The sequence below is a fragment of the Megalobrama amblycephala genome, linkage group LG3 (genome assembly GCF_018812025.1).
Source record: "Megalobrama amblycephala isolate DHTTF-2021 linkage group LG3, ASM1881202v1, whole genome shotgun sequence".
NCBI lineage: Eukaryota > Metazoa > Chordata > Actinopteri > Cypriniformes > Xenocyprididae > Megalobrama > Megalobrama amblycephala.
Window position 1 is genome coordinate 25,128,680 of NC_063046.1, and position 22,355 is coordinate 25,151,034.

Here is a 22,355-nt window from a genome sequence, read left to right on the forward strand (position 1 = left end):
TACATGTGCAAACCAAAAATAAGATTCAGAAATGATTTACAATGAGGTCCAAAAAACTGCATGCATCTAATATTTAGAGAGATTAAATCTTATCAGACAGGGTTATATGAAATTAAATATCAAGACAGATCGGTAAATGGCCTAGTACTTCAAAATAACCCTCACAAAGTACACCAGAGTTGTAATGTAATCCAGCTCACGAGGGCCCACTATAGGTTTAGCTAGGGTATAATGATTTTAAGATAGTCACAAATTACTTTGTTTCATTGAACAGTGTCTAGAGTTCATTTCTCCTGGTTCTAAATGAAGTAGAACATAGTGGCTGCCCTTTTCACTCTGACTAATAACATCTAGTGGAGGAAGCAAGAGTTTCTGGCTGATTAGAGCTAGTAATATATTTATTAGCATTTGCAGGACAAAGTCAATCCATCATAGATAAGGTATGCAGGATAAAAGAGAAGAGTGATTGATTTTGGCTTAACTCAGCTGATCCGAACAATGAATCAAAGATGCAGTGTGGCACGATAAAATGACTGAGACGCAACCTCCCTTTTTAACTTCCCCTGCATTGACGCTCTTCATTCTTCTGCCTCGCATAAATAATGTTTTTGAAATAATAGTCTGAAATATTTAAACACTTTGAGGTATGTACAAATCTTTAAACTTTCAAATGAGGTGTGTTCAATTCTCCCATCTTATAAAGTGCAGAGGTTGGAGTTGATCCTGAAGATATTATGATCTGCTAACTTTTAGATTAATCAAAATTACATCAACTCTGTCACACAGCTGTCTTACAGATAATTAAATTAGTTCACTTTCAAATTAAAATTTCCTGATAATTTACTCACCCCCATGTCATCCAAGATGTTCATGTCTTTCTTTCTTCAGTCGAAAAGAAATTAAGGTTTTTGATGAAAACATTCCAGGATTTTTCTCCTTATTGTGGACTTCAATGGAGCCCAAACGGCTGAAGGTCCAAATTATAGTTTCATTGCAGCTTCAAAACGTTCTACACGATCCCAGACGAGGAATAAGGGTCTTATCTAGAGAAACCATCACTCATTTTCTAAAAAAAAATTTAATGTCATACGTTTTAACCATAAATGCTCATCTTGAACTAGCACTCTTTTTCTTCTCTATTTGAATTCCAGCAGTTTAGACAATGCTAAGTGTATTACTGCCCTCCACAGGTCAAAGTTTGAACTAAATTGTCATATACAATATGCTAGTGCAAGTATATAACAGTTAGTTCAAACTTTGACCTGTGGAGGGCAGTAATGAGCGCGAAGTGGAGCTGCAATATCAAGGTCCTGCCCACACTCCAGCAGGATCAGTTAATACTGCAGAACAGCTCATTATGTCTGCGTGAAATAAACAGTTCTTGAAATGTAGAAATTAAAGTTATAGCTCCAATCTCCACCTGAAGACCCAGAAAAAACTGTTGGTGCTTCAGTGACTACTTCGCTCAGAGAAGCTGTCAATCATGACATCAAAATCCACATTTTTATTGCATCAAATAACTAACTAAAAACAAACTTATTTAAAGAACAAACACTTTGCATAAAATGACAGAAACCATCTTTGGAAAAACATATTTGATGTGTGATTTAACTGTTTAGTTTGTCTCACGTCCCATTACATTACATGGAGAGGGCGGGGTTTATGCTGCATCCAGACACCTGGGAGCGATCGAGATGCTTTGGCTTGACTTTTCCTGACTCGTGTGGCATGCTTGGATAATACTAGTTGCTCTCAATTATCAGTGCAACCTTACAGAGTTACTAGTTGTAAATATAATACAGTACTTCCTCAGGCACTCTCTGTGTTTTCTGCTTGTCTTACGGTCTAAATGGAAAATCCTGCCAATCTACATAATATAATATAATTAAATTGCCTTGTACATACATTTTTCTTATGTCTTTGTCATTTGGAATGGTATAGTATTGACAACCCCAACTACATGCATATTATCTTACAAGAGGGATTTATTTTACTTTATTTCATGCTGTAATGACGTCTCCACACTTAATTGGTTTGCTAGCCTATAGCATTATACCACTGAGATGAAGAAAATCAAGATTAAAAGCAAATAAAAGTTTTTCTGTTACAAATAGCTCAAAGGGTTTTCGAATTCTGAGTTGGACTTGAAAATCCCCTAGTAGATGCACATCAGCCTAGAGCCTTCTCAAGATTCCGGTCATTTGCTGTTTTTTTCCCCCCTGCGGTGAATAAAATGGAAAGATTGGAACCTTCAAAGAAACATCTAAAGTGTGAGCACACTGAATTAGAGCTAGTTCGAAGTTTTAGAGATTAGTTTGCCGATGCAAGAAAGCTCAATGCATGCACCAATGTGCTGCACTTTGTATTGGATTTCATGAACTTATTCTAAATAGAGGGCAGACTCCCAGCCGAAGGTATGAAGTGGCAGCCTTTTTTGTTAGTGTGCAATGGATATTAGGCATCTACTTTAGCCATTGTAGAAGCAAACAGTTCTTCCTCAGTTGCTTTCCAACAATTTGATATGCTTGTCAAATGTCTGAATACATTTCAAATGTCTAAATGGGATCTGGAAATGTTGGCAACCATGTCCTCTTTCCTGAGATCATTCCACCAGATATACAGCCAGTAGTGTGGATCACATAAGGATTAAGTAAGTGTACCTCTCATGGAAAGGTGGGCTTCTCTCTGAATCTGTCACTTGCTTGAGTTCTGCATTAGTGGCAAATTGATTTCTTGGTGCAGTGAAGGCACAGCCTGTGGGGATGCGGGCTCAAACCCAGAGGGGACTGCCATCTGTGGACACTCAATCGATGTGAGATTGTGGAGTGGAGAGAAAAATTGACAGCATCAGAAATAACGAAATAGGGCAAGCATGTGAGCCATGTGATATGGCTTAAACTTATAGGTGGGAAGTTACAGAGTTGAGTTCAATCCACAGTCCTTTGTTATGGGCTTCAAAGGCATTTAGATGACAAACATTTGCACAATATGTCAAAATATTCAGTATAGTAAAAGTCTGCCAAAAAGAGTTGGATTCAAAATATTTAATAGGTTATAGGATATTGGACAAGAGATTTCAGCTGTTGGGATATACTGAAATCATTTTCTGCCTAAATGACTTTCACAAGGGTAGAGAATTTTGCTAATTACTATATACTGGTTCTAGTGACCTTCTTTTGTCAAAGAAAAGAATTAAAAGGAGAGGAGTGGGCCCTTAAAACCCACTTTTAGCTCAGTGAAGGTCAGAACAAAGTGGCTGTGTCCCCTCCCAAGACTATCAATAATTTATACATTTGTAAAGGTAAGTCTCAGTTTTAATACCCAAACCAATTTAAAGCTGGATCTATTCACATGAGGCATGCAGATATATCCAGCCTTGAGGGGTGCACGGATTTAACCCATGGCTTGACAAGAAAGAAGACTTTACAAGCTAGAAACAGTCACTGATATGTTTGAAAACCACGTTTGATATCTTTTGTAAAATATTGATTTCTATTTGTATATTAAAACCATAGAGGAAAGGAAACTTTAAATGATTAACTGGACCTAAAGTGTACTTTTTTAAAAATAAATCAAAGCTCTGAACCATTCATAAAAAGGGATTTGCATTCAGGCATCTTAAACTGTATGAGATGTGTGCAGTTGCTCTGAACAACCAATGACTAATTGGCTGTAAATAGCTTTATTCAGCATTTGAATAACTGACTCTGAAGTTAAAGAACATATGGGAAAATATTAAACCTTCAGTACAGGACTACCTAATCATTAACTTAATTTCACAATTTCATACAAACCCGATTCCAAAAAAGTTGGGACACTGTACAAATTGTGAATAAAAAAGGAATGCAATAATTTACAAATCTCATAAACTTATATTTTATTCACAATAGAATATAGATAACATATCAAATGTTGAAAGTGAGACATTTTGAAATGTCATGCCAAATATTTGCTAATTTTGGATTTCATGAGAGCTATACATTCCAAAAAAGTTGGGACAGGTAGCAATAAGAGGCTGGAAAAGTTAAATGTACATATAAGGAACAGCTGGAGGACCAATTTGCAACTTATTAGGTCAATTGGCAACATGATTGGGTATAAAAAGAGCCTCTCAGAGTGGCAGTGTCTCTCAGAAGTCAAGATGGGCAGAGGATCACCAATTCCCCCAATGCTGCAGCGAAAAATAGTGGAGCAATATCAGAAAGGAGTTTCTCAGAGAAAAATTGCAAAGTTTGAAGTTATCAACATCTACAGTGCATAATATCATCCAAAGATTCAGAGAATCTGGAACAATCTCTGTGCATAAGGATCAAGGCCGGAAAACCATATTGGATGCCCGTGATCTTCGGGCCCTTAGACGGCACTGCATCACATACAGGAATGCTACTGTAATGGAAATCACAACATGGGCTCAGGAATACTTCCAGAAAACATTGTCGGTGAACACAATCCACGGTGCCATTCGCCGTTGCTGGCTAAAACTCTATAGGTCAAAAAAGAAGCCATAACTAAACATGATCCAGAAGAGCAGGCGTTTTCTCTGGGCCAAGGCTCATTTAAAATGGACTGTGGCAAAGTGGAAAACTGTTCTGTGGTCAGACGAATCAAAATTTGAAGTTCTTTTTGGAAAACTGGGACGCCATGTCATCCGGACTAAAGAGGACAAGGACAACCCAAGTTGTTATCAGCGCTCAGTTCAGAAGCCTGCATCTCTGATGGTATGGGGTTGCATGAGTGCGTGTGGCATGGGCAGCTTACACATCTGGAAAGGCACCATCAATGCTGAAAGGTATATCCAAGTTCTAGAACAACATATGCTCCCATCCAGACACCGTCTCTTTCAGGGAAGACCTTGCATTTTACAACATGACAATGCCAGACCACATACTGCATCAATTACAACATCATGGCTGCGTAGAAGAAGGATCCGGGTACTGAAATGGCCAGCCTGCAGTCCAGATCTTTCACCCATAGAAAACATTTGGCGCATCATAAAGAGGAAGATGCGACAAAGAAGACCTAAGACAGTTGAGCAACTAGAAGCCTCTATTAGACAAGAATGGGACAACATTCCTATTCCTAAACTTGAGCAACTTTTCTCCTCAGTCCCCAGATGTTTGCAGACTGTTATAAAAAGAATAGGGGATGCCACAGAGTGGTAAACATGGCCTTGTCCCAACTTTTTTGAGATGTGTTGATGCCATAAAATTTAAAACCAACTTATTTTTCCCTTAAAATGTTACATTTTCTCAGTTTAAACATTTGATATATCATCTATGTTGTATTCTGAATAAAATATTGAAATTTGAAACTTCCACATCATTGCATTCTGTTTTTATTTACAATTTGTACAGTATCCCAACTTTTTTGGAATGGGGTTTGTAGACATGTTTGTTCAACGGTAAAAAAAACTGTAATGGCAACATTGTAAAAAAACAATGGCAACATTTCTGTGGATCTGTGTTGGTACATTGACCATTAAGCTGTCCAGAAAACCAAACTCAATAAAATACATTTGTGACCCTGGACCACAAAACCAGTCATAAGTCGCACGGGTATATTTGTAGCAATAGCCAACAATGCATTGTACGGGTCAAAATTATGCCAAAAATCATTAGGATATTAAGTAAAGATCATGTTCCATGAAGATATTTTGTAAATTTCCTACCGTAAATATATATAAAAAATCTATTTTTGTGAGTGGATATGCATTGCTAAGGACTTCATTTGGACAACTTTAAAGGCGATTTTCTCATATTTTGATTGTTTTGCACCCTCAATTGCCTCATTCTATGAAACATTTTTTTTTTTTTTTTTTTTTTAAACCCATTCTTACAAATTATTATGCACTGAATTGTCAAACATATAGGCTACTCTATGTACAATTAGAAAAATAAATGAGTTACCTACTTGACGACAGAAGCAATATAAACTGAAACATCTCCACTTAAATCTTTAGGTTTTGGGTTACTAATATTTCCAAGAATTAAACACTTTTTATGTTTACATAGACTACCACTCCAACTCAGTCACATAGTGATGGCATTATAAAGACCTATTGAAATGTCTGATAAAACGACCACCCTTACTCAATGGAATTTCAGAGGTCTTTTGATAAAAATCCTGAGATTCTGATACAGGTCATTAGACTTCAGCTGGCTGGGACCAGACAAAGTGACCATAAGCCATCAGACTAATCAAATGATAGTGATGTGACAGAGTAGCCATTGTGACATTCCTTTTCTCACTTCCATTCCACAGAAGATGAATATATCACCAGTGTTTCCCATTAGCAGGGGCCATGAGCTCATTTCTGTATTCACGCTGTCATTCACCCTTCTTTCTTTCTGAGGTTAAAACAATTTGTACTTTCACTCAGAACAGCTGAAGGTTTCTTATCCAGCATTTAATTGGAATTCAGTGGTCTATTAGTGATGATCCTAGCCTTTATCTTTCTGTACTAAAACTGTAGTCTAAATCTTGAAAAAATATTGCTATAAATGTCACGTGTATGTTCTGTTTTGGTTTTGTTGTTATTGACATATAGGTCAATAACACCTCTGTAATAAACACAGAGGTGTTAGCCCTGTCCGAATCGGTACATGAAATCACAGACGTTGAGTGATTAAAAAAAAAAAAAAAAAAAAAAAAAAAAAAAATATATATATATATATATATATATATATATATATATATATATATATATATATATATATATTTTTTTTTTTTTTTTTTTGCATTACTGTCTTTGTTTTTGGTTTGTGGCTGGAATTATATAAATCTCCTTCCTTCATCACCAACCTTTGATGTGACAATAAATAAATATGCACATAAATACATCCATGTTAAAATTTAATTGAAAATTAGGGAGAATGTTAATATATATATTTTTTCACTTTTAAAATAAAATTGCTATAAAACTAGGAACTATTTGTGGTTGAGTGCTAGGTTGGTAAAAGTTAAAGAAAGCTGTTCATAATACGTTGTCCATTACTGGAAATGATTCTAGGGGAGAGATAAGAAGAGATAGAGAAAAAAGAAAAAAAAAATTTGCTGGTCAGATTGCTTTGATGATACAGAGCTGACTTATGCTTAGGTGGCATTAGAGGCAAATAATTCATTCAGGCTTAATGGCTTCTTGAATTTAAACTCTGCACCTGCTATGAAGACTTTTTGAATCTCTTTTTGATTTCATAGATTTAGGGCCGTTCCAACAGAACATATTGTTTTCAAAAAACGGCTAGACACAGTGGAACAGAACAGAGTGTGGGGTGTGAATGTGCATGCATGCGTGTGTGTGTGTGCGTTTGTTCATTTATTTGTTCATTCATTCAATTAGACTTATTTTAAGTTCCGAAAAATCTTTAAAATGCAGCACTGCACAATGCTGTGAATAAAACAGTGAGGTGTGACAATAAAACATTGAGTGAATAAAATAGTGAATAAAACAGTGATAATCAAAGATGCCTATATAATTACAACCTATTTTTATCCAGTGTTAATTTAAACACATTTTCCTTAAATTTAATAAAACAAGTGTTAGAATAAAATTAAGACTTTATTCCATATAGCATTTTAAAGCAAGCTTACAATGCGCTTACACAAGCTTTCCTGAAAAAAAGTCTCAGTGCATAATTTATGTAATTAAATAAAAAATGCAATTAATATAATAAAACAAATCTTTCTTTTAGTTTCAGTTTATGTATTATATTATCTTAATTTGTAAGGCTTTACAGAGTTAATTTAGGATTAATTAATTAATTTCTTAAATATAATAAAAAATAGAATAAAATTAAAACATTATATAATATATACTGTATACCGTGGAGGTTAATGTGATTTCAAGTAGAACATGTTCCTGGATCAACATCCTTGGTGATTGCTGGAAAAAAAATTCCAAGATTGGAGGGATTGTTTTTTAGTTAAATTTCAAGTTTAGACTTAAAACAAAGGTTAGGGACTTCTACACCATTCTTATTCACTTAACATTTTCCTCTGATTTTTGGGATAAATTAGGTGTAAAGTTTAGGGGTAGGGTTAGGGCAGGAATGTTGCAGTATCAACAATAGATGTTGATCCAAGACCATGTCTTACTTGGCAAATCGCGGAGACCATGCAATTCAAGCTGATTTTAGTTGTTAAATTAATTAATATATATATTCAATATATGACAAGCCATAGCATAAGCAGGGCATTGAGTGTTTCAAAGATATATGTGCACAGTGTTCATTTCACAATGTAAGTAAATATGTAAGGTCAAGCAAAGACCATCATCTCTGGACACTTGTTCAACCAAGTGCATTCGTAAAGCGGTCTGAAAATTATTTTTAATGGGCCATTTCCTTAAGCTTTCTAAATATTTAATTATGACTGATTGTGTCCTCTGCTTTTCCTACAGTCAATAAAGAACATTTATCTTCTTGGAGGTTTGACAGCTTCCCAGACTTGTGTGATGCTGTTACAGTGTGTGTTGTGGTTGGTGGGGCGAGGGGGGGAGGGGGGTCTGTTTTTGTGTTCTTTGTCCTCTGCTTTGCTTTGATTTCTGATGCTTTGGTTTAAAGAACCCCTGCATGGGCACAAATGGTCACACTATTTAATATGTTGACATAAAAGAGGAATGACTTTATTCTAACACTATGCACAAACAACTGAAATGGTTTTCACTGTATAGAAAAAGAAGGATGATCGATAGCAGAGGGCCCATCTTGAGCCAGTTGCTATGTGTTTGATCTAACTCCAGTGATCATTAACTAATCCCTTCCAGGTGTCCAGTTTGCACACAGACTTTTGCAGAGTAGCAATCAACAGTGTTTGAGACTCTCCTAGGAGAAAGGGAGAGAAAACTTTTTAACTGTCTGGCTTTGTGGCAATTAATTTGCTTCTAGCGCTGACAGGGAATGGGTGGATGTTTTGAACATGCTTCACCTCCGGAAATGTCTTTGTGTTCTTCCTTGCAAAGGCTTGGACTTAACACATGGGAGGTCTCGTGCCCTGGTTTTTCAATTCAAAAATAGACTACTCCTTTTTTAGAGCAATTTTGACAAATTACACCAAAGCCGAAAACCCCTGGCCACAGAATTGCTTTTTAGTTAAATCTTGGATGTGACCTACAGCTCAGGGGAATTCCCACTGAAATTAATATCATTACATTCATGCATTTGGCAGACACTTTTATCCAAAGCGACTTACTTTGCATTGTATTTAAGGTATACATTTTATCACCTCTCGTTTTCCCTGGGAATTGAAACCAATGACCTAGCGTTGTTAGTGCCATGCTCTACTGATGAAAATAAAATATATAAATCCAAAAATAAGTAAAATTGAAAGTGAAACTGTAAAGAGAATCAGAATGACAATTACGTTAAGAGGATAACACCACTGACAGAGATACATTGCCACTGAAATATATCCACATAGGTTTAAGACCGACTACGTTAGAGCAGCAGCTTCATAAAGAGCATTAAAGCAAGTCTGTGCCCTCAGGAAGTGACCTGTCAGAAGGAATAATGGCTGCCCGCAGCTTCTCCAGCAGAGATACGAGTTATTTGTCACCTGGATGTACTTCCTTGGCTCCTCTCCAACTCCCATGTTAACTTAAGCAAGTCTCTTTATTCTTGCCATGATTTGACTTCAAACGAAGCAATAACTGACACGCTTTATGTACAGTCTAACGGTTTCATTTTTTTTGCCCCTGTCCACTTTTGTGTATACCAAACCATTCCTGAACAAGTCATCAGATCTATAGTATGGCAAATCCTGTAGACACAGTGATCAACGCATATTGTACATCAGTAAAGAATTGCCTCTTATTGCAAAGGTAATGGATCATTTGGGTAATCAGAAGTGGCTTGTCTCGTTTTAGGATGATAATGGGATGGGTGTGGATGGCAATATTGTGAGCTGTCAGCTCTGATGGATGGCAAGGTTTGCTGTCAATATTTCCTCATGGCAAAAGATGAATGATGCATTTAGCTATAGATAAACTATTAGCCTGTGATCTTTTGTGTGACAGCAGGGCTAATCTGATACCTGAAATAAGTTATTGAAGATAAAACAAAGCCTCTGAGGACCTATTAAACCTAGGTTGAGGGTACTACTTCATTAAATATATGGCAGCAGTATTTTATAAACAGAACAAAGCAAACGAAAAAATCTTCATATGGTTCACTTGCAATCATCTAAGTATTCATGCACGGCCTGTACTTAGACCACACAATATTGAGCTTTATCTCTACTGGAATACAACTTATATGCATTTTTCAACAGGTATAGACTACACCGCCGTGTTTATCAATTAAATGCGATCAGCTGGTTCCAAGTGAATCTCCATAATTTTTAACGCATGATGGATAGAATCATATTGTACATTATTTGACACAAATGCAGGATAATGAATATAAAATAAAGTGCTTAAACATTGTCCAGTTTTAGTCATGCCAAGTCAACCATGAGTAGAGTGGCTGGCTGGATTTGGACAAGTTAGGCTATAAGCATCTCTTTAGCTTTAAATGGAGAAAGATGGGCTTTAGTCCAGTATCAAGCAATTCCCTGTTTTACTGCACAGAGTGCAATCTTTCTTCAACCCAACCCCCAAAACCAGGCTCTGAGTATATCACTCACACACACACACACACACACACACACACACACACACACACACACACACACACACACACACATATATATATATATATATATATATAAAATGCAAAAGTATTTTAAGGGGATATCTTCATTATAAATAATTAAAATAATAGCGCATCAACATCCTACCACACACTAGTGTAATTTGTCTCTCAACACTGCACAGTGAAAGCACTCGGCCACTTTTTAATCGACATCTTTGGTGTGGAGGGACCCTGGTGCAATAATGGCAACATAATGCATGCACCATGTTCCAACGGCTCAAGGCACCAGCCATATGCCAGCCTTTATCTCAGGAGTGAGGCAGAGAGTGTGATCGATAGGGCATATCTCACTCAGGGGAAATAAGTACCTTTCGTTTCCTGCTGGAGCTACCATGCATTGAAAATCATGCTGAAGTCCACAACTTCCATCCCCTTCCATCCCTTTTACCCCCACCATAGAGCAGTGTGGAAACGTACAGGATTCCCCTGATCACTCATAATTGCCATCCTGACCTAATTAGTTGAAATGACTAGTCCATCTCACTGGATGCATTCACTTATGGACCTTCTGTATTTGCATGAAATCACTTGAAGATCTCTACAGGCTTTCTCTTTAAAAACTCTGGTTTGAAATGGAGTTTGATCACTGCATAGTTAATTTGATTAGATCTAACCTTTTAGTAATGAAGGTTCACTGATCCAAATTAAAAAGCCTTAAAGTTCACCCAAAAATGAAAATTCTGTCATCATTTACTCATTATCATGTCATTGTGTGCACTGTAAACCCTAACGCTCAAAATACTTAATTCGTTTGAGTAGGACAAACTTAAATTAAACAAATTAGTTCAGTTAAATTAACTATATACATGCAAGTATATATTGACAATCTCTTTGATAGTTATAATAGCATGTGTTTTTTGCTAACTAACACTTAACCAAGATCTGAATGTGATGTTTATGTAAATTAACTACATGTACTTGAGTGGGGCGAGGCTGAGAACTGTGGGAGTGAAGGAATGCCAGTGATGTGATTGCTGGCCTTGCTCCACTTCCATGGCTCTCGGCCCCACCCCAATTGCCACAAAAAAATGAAATTCTACTAGCTTAAAAAAAATAAGTTAGTTAACTTAAATGTTTCAAGGTAATAAGTTTCTTCAAATGTTTTGAGTATTCTGAACTTATTGAGTTTTACAGTGTGGCTGTGATTTTTTTTTTTTTTTTTTTTTTTTTTTGGGTACATACAATGAAAGTCAGTTGCGTCTACAATGTTGTTCTGGACAACCACTGACTTGTATTATATTGATAAAAGCAATTCTTTAAAAATATTTTATGAGGGTAAGTAAATGAGAGAATGTAAAAAAAAAAAGAGAATTTTCATTAGAAGTATCATGCTCTCAGAAGCAACAAGTCTTTAAATAGGTTAAAACATTAAAGTGGGATAGGTCACTAGTGTTGAACTTGTCTAACTTGACACAACATTTGTGTTAAACGTGTGCAAATGAAACATTAGCCCAGAGGACACAGGTTTGGCCCTTCAGAGCTTTTGGAAACTCAGGCGGCACAATGCCTAATTTGCATTACAAGGACGCAGCTCCCCCCAGGCCAGAAAGATGGCAGAGTTATGCTCCACACCCACACTGTTCTGATGAATAAATAATATTTCTCCACCTCACATTTGAATGATCAGAGTGTAAGTTCTTCAGGATGTAAATAGCCAAGTAATGGAGTGACATCTTACAGTAAGTATTTCTCTGTCAAGGGAAGAGGGTTGGGTCAGGTTGATAACAATAGTTGGAGGTTTGGGAAATCAGCGGAAGTGATCCTTAAGGTTTCCCCCTTAAGGCTTCACTGAAAGTAAGACATGTCTCTTGAGTGTAAAATAAAATGATGTGTATCAAAATGGAAATGGTGCAGGTGAGAAGTATGAGTCTGTTTAACTTTTAAGCAGTGTGCAAAAAGTGTTCAGACACTTTGCCTCTAAATGTATGTCAATATTCAGATCTCAAGTGATTTCATGCATTTTTACACTATACGTTTAAGCTTAAAAAATAGTCTTACTTACAGTTGCGTTAGTGTAGTTGAGTGGGTGAGTATAAACCCTGTAAATAGTTGCATCCATTTCCACTGGCTAATCTGAGGACAGAATGTAAGCATTATAAGCAGGAATTATGTCAGAGACATGGTCAGCTAATCACAGAGCCTTTTTTTGTGGTGACCTTTTTAAATTGTCCTCCGAGAAAGTATTCCTCTGTGAAAACTTTTCCAATCGCAGAGTACAAAAATGAAAGCATAATTAATTCATTGGCAAGTTATTACTCACAATAAAGCACATCAAAGTTATAACAAATGGTCTACAGCCAAGAGTGTAATGAAGTTGTGGTCATATGCAAAAAAAAAAAAAAAAAAAAAAAAAAAGTCTGTGTATATACAGGCATGTCAGTATAGAAAGTCAGTCCATCTAAGATTTTATTTATTTATTTATTTATTTGACAGTGTGTGCAACTTATTAACCAACTTATTACAAGCATATTATAATGACTGACCACTGTACTCTTCATAAAGTATTTTACTGGGTAGAATTCACTAAACAGTTTTGAGCTGAAGTTAGTACAAAACCCTGCAAATTGCATTCAGCACAATTTTTGGGGGCATGTTTGTTGCATTACCTGATTTGCATAATTCCTTTAGTGAATCTGTTACTAAAACAATGCAGACAGCACGTGCAAATAAATGACTCTATCAGTGGGGCACAATTTATTCTGAATTCCCCCCTACAGAAACTACTTTTTCAAATGTTCACTCTAGTTTTAACAATTACTGAGCAGTTTTGAATATTGATTCTTGGAATTTAATTGGCCTATTTTCATTGTCAATCTCCCAGGTCCTAAAACTGTTATTTCCCTGTAGCCCAGTATGTTATTGAAAAAAAAAACAAAAAAAAAAAAAAAAATACCCTGGAGAAAGGGCTTCAGAGGTCAAAGCTTCACATCACTGTCATCTATTAAAGATAGCTGCTCTGTAATAGCCAAATGGATAAACAACACCTACTGTTTCAATTTTCATTGAATGCAGTTTACTGTACCTTACTATTGACAATTTATTGACAAAGACTATAGTTTACACAGAACGTGTTTTTGTAAGTTAAATGATGCAGATGCTGTAGATGTAGATGCTGTAAGTTAAACAAAGCTTTTAAAAACACGTCACGTTATGTGGCGAATGGTCTTGAATCTCTTTGGTGGTCGCAATAAATCAAGATGATCAATTATGATCGATTATAATTAGATTCTAAAAAGGTAATTAAATTCTTGTCCTTCTATATTGCTCAATACTAAGACTCTTCCTGGGTGTCATCCATCAAAAACACTGCCTCTACCTACAGTATAAAAATGTCTTGTGTTTTATCCAAGGTTATCCAAAGCTAGAGTGCGCACTGCAGCTTATGTGCTGCGTTTGTCACTTCCTCGACACAAATGAGCACATGAAAAAAGTGTAGGCCTATATGCTCTTAGCAAAACCTGATAATGTATGAAAATAAAACATGACAACGAGCGCTGTTCATCCACTGGCCTCTCCCAACCGACAGTCATAATAATAGAGTTCTTTGTTTTGCAGATGATGCACTCGGTATTTCAGGTGAGTTGGACAGTTAGGTAGCCTGTAAGCATTGGTAAGCAACAACGAGACAAGACAACTGAAGTGTGGAAAGTGACTGCTTATAAAGGGAGTGCTGGTGATTGGATGCAGGTGCAGAGAGTTAGTATTCAGGTGATTTTGAACAACGCAGGGTGGAGCTGTGCGATCCAGTGTGTGTTGACTGGCTCTGTTAAGAATGTCTTTTCTGTTTTGTATGTTTGGGGTTATATATATATTGTATTTTAGGTTACAATTCATTTTGATGGTCCTCTTTACACACTCTTCTAACTTTAAGTAATGTGTCAACTAACTCTCATTAGAGTATTAGTAGACTGTCTTAGACTGTTAGGTTAAGGTTTGGGTTAGTAGAAAACTGACAGTTGCAAAGTTACTTATAGTCATTAGAATGTCTGTAGGGGGACTATCAAAATAAAGTGTTAGCAGATATTAAGCAGACAGTCAACTAATACTCTAATGATAATGAGTTGACATGTAGTTGCAAAGTTAGTTAGCAGAATGTCTAAAGTGGACCATCAAAATAAAGAGTATTTTAAATTATTGAGCTTTTAACTGTGATCTGTGATTTGTGCAGAGTAGCAGACATGTTTATGCAAGGTTTAGCTCCAATACCTGAACCAGCTAACCAGGGCCTGTGCCATGAAGCCAAATTAGCTGGCTAGCCAGGTATGTTTCAGATTAGTTTGCGCCAATCCTGGGTTTTAGGTACCATGAAATTGACTTGGCTTTTAGCGGTGTTCATCACCATAGTAACTTACGCTCCACGACTAACCTGCTCCGGGGCAGGTTTTATTTGGTAAGAGAGCTCAAACTGAAATTGGACCAATCAGATGTGAGCAAAGTGACACTGACACATCCAAGTCACTCCCCCAGATTCTCTTCCTCCAAATTAAAGGTCACCTTATAGTAAAAACAAATATTTAACAATTGTCTGGCTTTAATGATAATTAGAATTGTTTTATGATTTATATACTTATTACATGATCTATATTATTATGAATCCATTACACACAAGCAAGTTTAGTTTAACGGTTATTATTAAGCATTTAGTTTAAATGAGTATTATAGAGATCACATGTACAGGGGTGCACATAAGTGGTGCGCAGGTGCGCATGCGTAGGAAGCGCATTTGAGTACCAACTTTGGGACCAGTTCGCAGGGACACATTTACTTACTGGAGTAGGATATTCCTCCATCTGTGGTAAGATAGCAATCATGATGATAAGTGTGTTCTTTAATTATTAGGGGTGCAATGGATCGCTGTTAATCCGTGATCCGTACGGATAAGGCCCAACGGTTCGGCACGGATGTGATTCGCAGATTAACTGCTAAGTTTAACCATCACAGAGTGAAAGTTTATCATTTGTATGTGTTTTGTCTCACCAATTAACACATTCAAATGATTTTAAAAGCGGAAGAAGAGGCAAAATTCGGGATTCGCGAGCTGTTATCTCAAAGCGCACACACGCAGAGAGAGAGAGCGAGAGAGAGGCACGTTTCAGATAGCGCTAGAACACTGAATTGATTCCTCTTTCGCATTTAATTTCGCTTGAAGGGAAACAAAATTATGTCAAAATACCTGTCTCGGCAAGTATTCTCTCGGTTATGTCATTAGCAGACAGTTGAGAAAGAATATGGGTGTGTGTCAGTATTTTCAGTCCATGTGTGCATTCCGTCTTAAAGGCAGGGTAGGTAAGAAATTTTGTTCCAAATTTGTTTAAACTTTCTATATATATACATGCATAATTAAAATGTAAGAACTCTGATAAAAAGAGTATAAAAATCGAGTGACTCTAGACCGTTTAATCTGTATTAAACACAGCTCATTATTTCCATCCGGGACGAAACATAGGATTGGCTTAGGCGGCTGTCACTCTCTCGCAACCATGGCAACCACCCTTTTGCCACACATGACCTGCCCACTTGCGCGCGCACGTTTGATTTGGGGAATCCAAGAGGCACGGATCCTAGGAATACCAAAACAATGGCAGAGAAACAGCAAGCTAAATTCACAGTATCGGCCTATGCAGTTAGTGAAGGCAAACCAGGCAAAAAAAGGAAGACAGTAACAGTACAAGAAAAGGCAATGAACAAAAAGTCTTTGGATAAACAAAGAAATAAAACGCGAGTTAATATCGGCGTGGCTTTCCAGCGATGGCGAGAACTGAGGGAACTCAAGGGGCTGAAAAGTGACTCCTTGATGGCTTTATTTCTGCTGGACAGGTAAATCTTTCTTTTTGTATTTTGATCATACATATTTTTTTGTTTATTTTTTCATGAAGCATGTGTCATTAGCACACGTAGCTGCGTAATATAGCTAACATAACATTACTTAGCGAGCCGTAGTAGAGACGATAAATAATGATAGCTATAGTGTTGAATTGTGCATAATTTTACCCTCTGTCTAAGTCTTTTACCATGTTCACCTGCAAGTTTACCTGCACGTTTTTTTCGCCTTTGTTTTGTTTTTATATTCTCTACCTATGTTTACTGATGTCTTTATCTTGTATCTGTGTGTGTCGTACACACTTTGTTGTATGTGTGTGTTATTATTTTGTGTCTGCAATGCAGTTGTGAGTTGATATTTGAGTGTATGTTACTCTGTTGATCTGTAGAACAACGTATATGTTATGAATCTTACACGAAATTCATCTTCATCACAGTGTAAATGATGGTAATGGAAAAACGTGTATCATGCAACCTGTTTTTAGCTTTGCCTTATAGATAACTAGCTCGTTAGCGAATCAAAAAATATATATTTTAAACTTTACCAATATCAATATGCTAGCTTGATAGTGAGTACTAAAATACATCTTGTTTGTTTATCTTCATAATTTTAAAGTTATTTTTATTACATGTGATTCTGACATGATGTCACTACATGCACTGTGCTCCTTCCTCTCCGCTCGTCTCAGGTAAATAATGCGTCTTCCAGCTCAGTGGTCGGAGTCACACGTTCATGCGTTTTGGGGGCGTGGCTTTGGAAGGAGCCCAGAAGGGAGGGGGTGGAGTGAATGGAAATAATGAGCTGTCTTTAAAACAGTCGTGAGAGGTCTACAGACACTCGATTTTTATACTTTCTTTTTCAGAGTACTTACATTTTAATTATGTATTGATATATAAATAAAGTTTAAACAAATTTTGAAAAAAAGTTTTTTATACATTTTTTTGCCTACCCTGCCTTTAAAGTGACAGCAGCTTAATATTCTTGCTGTTGTCTGTGTTGTTAATGTTAATAAAAAAAACGAAAAAAACAACAACAACATCATTATCATCATCTACAATGTTCGAGAGAAAATAAGATAGTGAGGAGAGCAAAGTGTTGAGTACCAAGCAACATCTCCAGGTGCTCCCTTGAGAACCAGACCAAAACATGTTATGTGTACCCCTGCATATGTAATATAAATATGCTTTAGAATCAATAGATAACTCTTTAAAAATGACTACATTGTTGTGACCTTACATGTTTGAATCTCCATCGCTATATACTGTATTATCAACTATAAACTAACTTCACAAGTTTCACTTGCACTGCTAGAGCAAGATCATTTATTTGTCCTCTTTCATTGACAAGTATTTTCTTTAGTGTAAATGTGTTTAAATTCTTAATTTTCTTCAATCTATTAACGTTCAGCAAAATAGTTTTTGAAGTGAATCACAGTTTCTCTCTGTTGCAAGGCATGAGATTGGCTGTTTGGCACTGCCACATGAATGCATGACGCAAACTCAGGATCAAAGGCTGAGTTGACAGAGAAAGCTGATGATCAGCATCAAGCCAGATTGGAGTGATTTGGTTTTGTCAACTTGAAACTAATCCTATAACCCTGAGTTTGTTCAACTACCATCATGACTAGGTGTGTTGGAGCAGGTTGGATAAGCTCTGCAGGAAGTTGGACCTCCAGGAGTGGGACTGGACACCTCTGGTATTATACTGTAGATGTAAAATGGGCCAAACCCTGTTGTAAATATGCTTCGTTGTTTTATCTTTAGTATGGTAAATAGTGTTTAGAAGAGATGGCACTTGCTGCTGTGCCCTTTCTGTTGTCTACAAGGTCGCTGTAATTATGTATCACAAGGGATTGTTATTATTCATATTTGCTGCCATGAAAAATTGCTTCAGAACCACTTTTCGACCGAATGCAACGAGCGGCACAAATGAGTAAGTGCCTATCATCCCTACCATCGTCAAACACTCCAGAGGATCCTCTGCCTATCTTCACCCAAAAGAAGGTCAACACATAATAATTGTGCACTCCAAATGGCCTTTTTTATTCATTTGTTTAGTCTGACATCTGAAAGTTAAGGGTGTATGGCATTTGAGTTAAAACAATAAGTGATCGATTTATTGTGAGCTTCACGGACTTTACTGCTCAAATAACACTCACTGGAGTGAAGACTTTGTGAGCCGTAAACTGACACACATTATTGTGCTGATTTTTAGAAGCCCTTGATAGGGAGCGCTCCTTTATAGGTGGACAAAAGCCTGCCATCAGTGAGCAATGCTAACTGCCTGAAGGCTTCTCTCTAAGACACAGCAGCATTATGCTAAGTCTGCTTTGGGGAAAAAAAGGAAAGGGAAAGAGAAAGGAGACCAAGAGAAGATTACAATTCTGCTCTGCAGCTGCGCAGAATTAATGCACTCGCGATTGGTTTCAGTCGAGTCAAAGAAGAAAGCCCTTCACCGGGGCTTTGCTCGTATTTCATGTTGTCTCCCTTTGTGGCTGACATCAGTGAAAATTAACGTATTCAGAGATGTCCTGAGTGCTTAGCAAGTGATTGATAAGATGATGCAGCTGAGGAGGTTTAAATGCTACTCAGGGAACAACTGTAATCCCAAGAACGTAACTGTCATTCCCTCTCTTTTCTGCCCCTCTTTTTGGGGATTAAATGGATGTTATTTATTCCCACTGCATTTCAGTAACTGCACTGGCTGGTGATAATTCTTGCATTAGCGATCCTGCAGTTTGTTTATTCCATTTTTGTCCAGACCGGTCTAAATGTGTAAACACGAGGCCGTGTTCTGTGAGACCTCTTGCTTCTGTTCAGAATGGCACTCAGATTTGTTTACATCCTGGTGTTAATTGCATGCACACTGTAAAAGTTTTTGTGGTGAGTAAATCAGGGGCAGCAGCTCGATCCTGGCTTGTTTTGATACCTGTGTGTTTGGGTTGTATTGATTGCTAGGTCAGCTTTTAGCGGTGGGAAGATAAATGACCGTGAACATCGTGGCCTGCGGGTGTTTTAGCCACTGACGTGAATGATGCAGATTTTTACTGATCAATACTAAACCTACGTGTGACCCTGTCAATAACAATTACATTTTAAAATCTGACCCACACTGGCAGATAATAGATCATAGTTCAGGATATAGAGCACAAAAGCACGACCTACTATATGTTTGAGTACGAAAACGAAATAAGTTACGCTTTCCATGCCTGCGAGGACAACGGGGACGTGAAAATGAATATAAATGCGAGTAGTTTTGATGGCTCTCTAAAAATCATTCTCATGCAAACTCTCAGTTTTGAGTGTGGACAGGTGTGAGAGTGACCTCTGCTCTCATGTTTAAAACACAAGAGCTCTCCTCTGCACATAAACACTTTAACAGCTTTTGTTAATCGCTTGCCAGATTCACACTTCACTTTTCACCATGTTACTGTTTCTTTTGCAAATTTATCCTAGAGATCCTTGTTACTGCGATTTTATTAGATTATAAGAAAAGCCTTTATTAATTTCCAGTATGGTAATTAATTAATATCAATAACATTTGTGACTAGTTGTTGCTAAAGGGAAGCAAAATAAAATCAAGATAATGAGCAGTCTCAAAATTTGCACATAGCATATCATGTGCATTGTCATAGATAAACTAAAAATACTAAAGATTATTAAAAATAAATAAACAAATAAATGAATGAAAAGAAATGCATCATATTCTGTGGAGAAAAAAAAATTGCTTTCCATCAGACACATTTAATATTATTATTACATTTGATTCTGTTAAACTGTTAAAATTTGATTCTTTTAACTTTGTTTGTTCTGTTCTATTATTATGTTATTTTGTTCTATAGTGATTATATAAATACTGTATAGCCAAATAACTCTGCCTCGTTTGATTTGCCTATTTTTTTTTATTAATTTCAATGAATAAATGATTAATAAATAATTCAAAAATTCAGGAAAGGTATTTTTTTCCTAAAGCATGGTGAGAAGAGATTGAAAGATAGCTAATCCCATTATGCATGGCGTTTTTTCGTATATATGTAAAACTCTCCAAATACTTGGACAGAGGTGCATTATGAGAATAACATGCACATATGCATATGCAAATGATCCACGAATACAGAGCTTATGAAATGCTAACTACTCCCACCTCGTCATGGCGATGGATATGATCCCACTGGAGTGTTTGAGTCATATCAGCTTCCTTTCTTTTGTTCTTATCTGCAGTTCCTGTGCATGTCTGTCTTTTAGGGTATGATTTGTAAAAGAGCTATCATAAATGAGTGGGTTGAAAGTAGGGGGCTAAATCTCTCATGATATGTAGCTTGTTCTTATCGTCAATTATAGAACTGAACCTGGTTGAAGCTGTACATCTGACAGAGTGTTGTTTTGTTTATGTGTCAAATGAACGGATGCCAGAGTGGATCTTCCTCGCTATGCCCTTTGAGCATAACAAAGTAAAGGGCATGACTGGAAGGACACATTCATTTCAGGGACGGAATAACAAGGTTATGAATGCCACTGCGTCTTCAGAACACTGCAACTCTCTTCAGTAAATGTGTTTCTTTGTAGAGCCTATTCAGCTTGGTTCAGAAAACCAACGGCATCGTAGCAACAGGCCTATGGATGGCAGATGAGAGTAAAAGGGGACAATCAATGGCAGACACAAAGCAAGGTGCATGGACTAAGTTTTCTTTTCACAGGCAGCCTGTCAGCAGAGAGTGCGAGGTTAGCAGGGACCTGTTATGAAAAAAATAATCCATTCAGGTGTCTTTCTGTGAATGTCAAAGACAAGCTTTTTTAATACATAATGGTTTGTGCTATTGGCGCAGGACGTGAAAATGATAACTGCGTTGAACTGAAACTAGCAAAAAACACTTGCGTCGCACCTGCCGCCGCATTGCTCCGAGTGTATGATAGGGCCCATACATTGTACTTAAGGTCAGCTTGCTTCTTTTGCTCAAGATAACGATTTATTAAGTCCACATGTCATAAAAACATGAAACTATGCTTCTAACCACAGCTCGAGAGCTGCCGTTCCAACCACACAAGTTTGCGATGCAGTTTGCAAATATTTGTTTGAACTATGGTTTCGGGAAACACCAAATCACTGAACAATGTTAGTAACGACGGATCTTGCGATGTTAGTTGGCTAATGATGCTTTTGGGAACGCACCCCTGTGTGCAAATCTTCTAAATGTACGTCTTAACATTTAATATTTTTTATTTAATGAGGCCTAATAAAGACTCTTAAAGGAATAGTTCGCCAAAAAAATAAATAAATAAATAAAATACTGTAATTTACTCACCCTCATGTTGTTCTAAACCTGTATAACTTACTTTCTACTGTGAAACACAAAAGAAGACATTTTGAAAAAATGTCTCAGTGTTTTGTTCCTTGTTCTTGGATGCCATTGACTTTCATTGGACAAAATCATTCTTCAGTATATCTTCCTTTGTATTCAACAGAAGAAAGACAGATATAGGGGTTTGGAACGGAGTGATGCAAATGATGACAATTTCTATTTTTGGGTTGAAGAATTTTTTTTTTTTTTTTTTTTTAGCAAAAACAAGGACATTTTGTTTAAAAGCTCCAAAATGCTGTTTCTGTGTTACAGCACATCTTGATAGTTTATGTGATTAGCCCCTCTTTTCAAGGAAGAATAGTCTTAAATGATGTAAGCTTATTGTATTGTATGTAAAGAGGTGCCAGTTTCACCTCACAAAGACACAGCTGCTTTCAGAGCCCCTTTTCAGGAATTATGAGTCAAAATGGACCCTCTAGCTCTACACTACAGGCACTACAAGCGCATAACGGTTCTCTTCAGCTGTTACCCAGCAACAGAAAAGATA

The 22,355-nt window shown here is 36.8% G+C and overlaps 1 long non-coding RNA gene across 3 annotated transcripts in view; it reads left to right on the top strand.

Annotated features, from left to right (window-relative positions):
• The first annotated feature begins 15,349 nt into the window (after positions 1–15,349).
• LOC125264906 overlaps positions 15,350–22,355 on the top strand; it is a 31,247-nt gene continuing 24,241 nt past the window's right edge. For 2 of the 3 annotated variants that reach the window (XR_007184163.1, XR_007184164.1), the window contains exon 1: positions 15,350–15,483. This is a non-coding gene — a long non-coding RNA (uncharacterized LOC125264906). The remainder of the gene's footprint in view (positions 15,484–22,355) is intronic. The other variant, XR_007184165.1, reaches the window with a different exon arrangement.